The sequence below is a fragment of the Microtus ochrogaster genome, linkage group LG8, assembly GCF_000317375.1.
Source record: "Microtus ochrogaster isolate Prairie Vole_2 linkage group LG8, MicOch1.0, whole genome shotgun sequence".
In the NCBI taxonomy this organism is placed as follows: domain Eukaryota; kingdom Metazoa; phylum Chordata; class Mammalia; order Rodentia; family Cricetidae; genus Microtus; species Microtus ochrogaster.
The window spans coordinates 19432665-19438372 of NC_022033.1; positions in this window are offsets into that span (position 1 = coordinate 19432665).

The window sequence follows — 5708 nt, forward strand, 5'->3', positions numbered from 1 at the left end:
CAGTGTCCCGGCAGTGACCTTTAGTGGCCCAGCTGCACACAGCATCACCTCTCAGTCTTCCATGAATAAAAACAGGCACCCAGGCATGCAAGTCCCAGAGAAGTGATGGACAGACTCTACCTCTTCGTGGGAAGAACACTGGGGAGTCTGCACCGCATGTGGCCGGGCAGCAGGGACACACACCTTTAACCCCAGAACTTGGGAAGCAGGTCGATCTCAGAGTTTGAGCCTAGTTGGTCTACAGAGTGGGTTCCAGGGCAGCCAGGGCTACACAAAGAAACCCTGTCTGGAAAAACAAAAACAAACAAATAAAAGAGCACACTTAGGCACCAGCCCAACAAGTGGCTCCTGGAACTTGTGTTCAGTTCCCACAGCCAAGCCCTGGTGTTCCCTCCCGGAGCTCAGAATTGGCTGGCCAGTGAGCCTGGATGTTTCCCCACATCTGGGATTACGAGTCATGTGCCACCACACCCATCATGCTCACCCGGGTTCCGGGGATGGACTCTGGTCCTTACGCTGACAAAGCTCCCACTTCTAGATCCAAGTGCTTACAGGCAAGGGAGGGGCGTCAAGGGCATGAATGGAATAAGGGGAAATAGCTCCTCAGCTGCCTCTGTCCATCCATATCTGCTCTCAGATTGCCAGAAAAGTGACCAAAACTCATCGGTCAAGACGCAGTGACTCTTATTGGCCAGCAGAGGGCAGCACAGTGCTACTCTGCAGCATCAGAAACACCAGTGGACAGGACTGGATGGGAGTTGGGGTGGGTCAGAACCTCCACATCCCTGGTAAGGATGGGCTGATCTAGCACTTGAGGGCCATAAGGGTGGGGACTGTATCGTGTTGACTGTTGTATCTTAGGCCATTTTATCTGAATGGTGAAACAAATGTGTAGGGGGGGGGGGGCAGGGAAGGGGATCGGCACATGCAGATAGCCCAGACATGAGGCACTAGGTATGCTAAATATTCATGTGCCTGACCAGATAAGGTTTGAGGGTATCTATATACCAGGCTTGTTCCTGGGGACTTAAGAGTACTATATGTCCAGGAGAGGATCCATCCTGAAGCTACCACTTGCCTGGGGTGGCCAGCAGCCCCACCTGGATGTGCTCCCCACAAAACATCTGGTGTCCCAGTCGCCAGGACCAGGGGGGCCCCACTCTGGGCCCCTGAGAATCCCTCCTAGACATAGCCCTGGCTACCTCTAGCTTCAGCCCATTTAGATGGCCCATCGTTGCATCTGATGCTTTCCTGGATGTTGTATCTCCATCATTCAAAGTTCTCCTTGGAGGAGACCCATACATCCTGGCACCAGGGAGTCCACATTGGTGATGGGGGAGGGGCAGGGGTGTCTTCTAGGATATTGCTGGACTTAGAGATGGCAGGAGTCTTGTCTACTGAACCATCTCAGGGCCAGGGCTTCTGAAACTCAATCCAGCACCAGTGCAAACGAAGAGGGAATTTATTCCAAGCTGTCATCCTCGCTTGACAAACAAATCCGATCCAAAGGTAACTGTGGAGTCTTTGTTCACAAAGTGACTGTCTAGGTGGGTGGGCCTTACGCCTCGGACTTGTAAACACTGCTGCGCTCCTGGCTGTGATAAAAACCAAACCAAAGCAACGCAGGCAAAGGCTTGACTAGCAGCCCATGGTGAAGGAATGCCAGTGGAGCGAGGCACATCCTGACAGGAAGTGGAGAGGAACATTTGCACCCAGCAGCCTTTCTCCTTTTCATCCAGTCTGGAAGCCCAGTCCCTGGGATGGTGCCACCCTCATTCAGGGTGTGTCCTCACTATACCCTTCTGGAAATGATCTCGAAGCCATAAGGCATGTCTCCTAAGTGACTCTCAATCTAGTCAAGCTGACCATGAAGATAACCAACCCAGACACGGAACAGTCATATTCCATTTCTTAGAAAATCCTAGAAAAAAAAAACAAATGCACAGGACCAAAACCAGAAGGAAACAGGGTACCCTGACCATAGAAGATCACCAGGGAATATTTCAGTGCCAATGCTGGTAACCAATGCTTACAACCAGCGACAGTGCACTATGTCAAAACCCAGTGGCTACTCAACAAAATGAGTGGTCATTAAAGTTGGGACTTGGAGCCAGCAGTTCAGAAGGCAGGATGCATTTACACAGGTTGAAAGCATCGTTTCCATCTTGAAGCTGCCATCCATTTTCCTGCCTCCTGTGTTGGAAATACATATGGAGAAGCTGGGCCCACAGAAACCACACAAGCTCCCGTCGGTGTCAGCACTGTTTACCCATGAACATGGACAGGACTTTTCCTGTGAGCTCACTCCTACCCAGGGGCTAGTGCCAGCCCGGCTGCTGTGACTGGCTTTCCAACTGCAGGTGGAAACTAACCCCACCCTGGTGGTACAGAGCGAGGAAACGAGGCATCCCTGTTCCTGTAAACACTGGAAGCTCCTTCATCCACGGGAGACGCAGCTCTGTCGAGCTACACTGCAGTTCACAAGCAGACCACTGAGACCAATCCTGTGACCCGCAGGAACCACCGATAAACACACCTGAAGGCCCAGTTAGGCTAGGATTGTGTCCCGAAATGCAGATCAACTTTCATATGAGCGGGGGGGGGGGGGCTCCTATTTTGTCTGTACCCATGTTTGTGGACAAGTGTGTGTATGGTGTATACTCACATTACCCACATGTATAGTTGTATGAACACAGGTCAGAGAAGGTAGCTCCAGACAGTACACACTAGCAATCCTGCCTCCACCCCACACAGCACTCGGGTTACAGGCGCATGTGCAGCCATGCCTAGCTTTTTATGTGGTGCTAGACTCTAAACTCAGGCACTTATACAGTGAGCTGACACTCCAGCCCCCAGAGACCTCTTATTTCACACATCTTTGGTCTTAGCATTCCCATCACCAGACTCAGTTCTCCCTGCTTTGTCCACGCTTCTACAATCCCAGCCCCGCCCTTGAGGGGCCTGTGTTCTGCTCTGTAAAAGACAGTCACGTTTCTTACTCTTTCCGCTTAGCTGTTTCCCACGTTGGTGACTGTATGAGGCGCAAAGGTGCTGGACTTTACAGCACACCTCGGTGTCATCCTCCATACTGGCCCTGCACACCCTCCCACCAATCACCCTGAGGGGAGCACCCTGCCACATTCCTGCTGTCGATTTGGGAAGGATATGGCAGGAATGCATCAGAAGCAGAAATCTGGGCTGTGGGGCATGTCCTTGGGATGAGCCGACTAGCACCTGATTCCAGTACAGTGGCCTCCACTCGGCCCACACTGTTGCTACCCACGGTCTGCTCGTGGGCTGTGCAAAGGGTCGTGGAATTGCTGCTTCAGTGCCTTTCTCTAGTGGGGCCCTGACTCTCTTGGTTGGTCTGCTGGCTCTCTGGGTCTGTCTGCATGATCCTCTCTTTCACCCCTTTGCCTGGGTTCCTACTGAGGTAGTCTTTCGCTGCTGACTTGAGGGCCACTTTGTGTGCCCCTGACACCTCACCCTTCGCTGGTGTAACCCCACTGCGATGACAGCTCCCAGCTCCCATTCAGGCCCCTGCCAACTCCCAAAGCAAACTCAGCTAAGACAGGAGGAGACAAGCAAAGAAAAGAGAAATGGGAGGTAAACTGTTGTTCAAATGAAACGAACGAATATAAAAAAGATCAACAAACTAAAATAAATGTTAAGGAAAAATGTTCGTCAAAACAGCATAAAATAAATGAAATAACCCATGTTCTTTTATTAAGAACTTCGTGCTATGGGGACACGACCCAGAAGTCAGGGTAGGGAGCAAAGGGGCCCGGTCCAGCACAAGTAAAAACAGCAGCCGAGGGGCAGAGCAAAGACTACACGGGCCTAAGACTGTGCCTTCGAATAGAGTACTGAGGGCTGGGGAGACGGCTCAGCAGGTAACACTGTTTGCCCTGGAAGTGCGAGGGCTTGAGTTCAGATACCTAGAGCCCACAGAAAGCTGGACAATAGCATGCTGTTACCCCGGCACTCCTACAGGGAGACGAGCATGGGGACAGAAGGCTCCCCAGAGGCCTGAGGGCCAGCTGGTCTGGCAGACACATCAGCAGGCGAGGTAAGGACCAATACCTAGTTACCCTCTGATCTCCACATGTTCCACAGTACACACACACACACACACACACACACACACACACACACACACACTCACACACAGGCACATGTACATACACAGAGTAAAAATAAAGAATCAGATTAAAACGGGGTGAGGGAGCAATCAAGAAAAAGGCTAAAGTAGGCAGAAGGCAGGCTGATAAGTTCCTATCAATACTAGTCCTAGAGTCCCTGTGTCCCAATGCAGGGGCCACATGAGTGGTCAGAACACAGACAGGAGCTCACCCACCAAGCTGACACCAACAAAGAACAGGGACCTTTGTACTCAAAGCCAGCGACAGCGGCATTATTGACAGACCAGGCCTCGCCAGAACTGGGTCTTCACCTGGCTGTGGAGACTCTCGGGATCAAGCACTGCTAAGTCTCCCATATCCCTACTCCCTGCAGAAGCCACCGCAAGCAGCAGAGTGTATCTGCGGAAGGCTTAGGGGACCTCCGCACTGGGAGCCACGTAAGCAATCGAGGACAAAGCTGGCCTCAACACGTTCAAAACCAGCCTAGAGCTTCAGGGATATCTCCAGGATTCACCCCACATCAGCCCCACTCACTGGAGAAAGCGGTGACTGAGGACCGGGGGCAAGTCCTTCCCAGGCCACCTGTCAGGCAAAACCCAGCTACTCTGTCAAATATGATTGGCTTCCTTCCAGTTCCCATGACCTAAGAAGCTTCAACGGAAAGCTCATCGGAGTTCTGTTATCTATTTCATCGTGACAGGAAGCCAAGGAGAATCGAGTTATGGCGCTGAACAGGGGGACATGTTTGATCTCACCCATGGAAAGGACATGGGCCCAAGACCGGGTAGCACGAACTCCGCTGACAAGGAACAGCCTTTCCTCACTGCTGGAAACCTATTTGTTCAGCACTGGGACTACATTCCAGGAGTGGTGGGGCTCAGTCTTGATGCCAGCTGGCCCACAGTCCACACAGCCCACACCCAGCAGTTTCCGGGCTCTGGGACTTCACCATGTTTTTGTTTATATTTTGTATTGGTTTTTAATTGGTTGGCTGATGTAAGGTTGTTGGCATTTGTTTTTCCCCAAGAACATTATAAAATAATAATAAAAGAAATAAATCACCACCCAATAACAACATCATTCTACCTCCCTCCGGGTCCACCCTCCAGCCTTTGGCTGACAAGCATCTCCCCTCTCATACCCACACCGTGTACACAGTCCAAGGGCTCAAGCAACATGTGCGGACTGACGCACAAAGCAGGCCAGAGCCTGGGTTCCAATCCACAGCAAATCACCTGTGGAAGACATGGAAATGCACGGAGGATGCCCTGGGCCAGTCTCGTGCAGACTTTCTGGATGGTGAGAGTCCACCTCTACCCAGAAAGGCTATAATGCAGTGTAGCACAGGAGAGTCGGAAGGCAGCCCTCAGCTGTCTGGATGGGGAGGTAGAGATGACTATGTTCTCGGACCATGCAAAGACAGACGCAGCAAGAGAAGCCGGCTTGCTCCCATCTGCGCCACTCTGGAGTGCACAGCCTCCCATTTTAGATATGTGACCTCAAATTTGAGGAGAGGGTTCCTCTAGCCCCTTTCCCTTCCACTACAACACAACCTTTAAAAAAGAA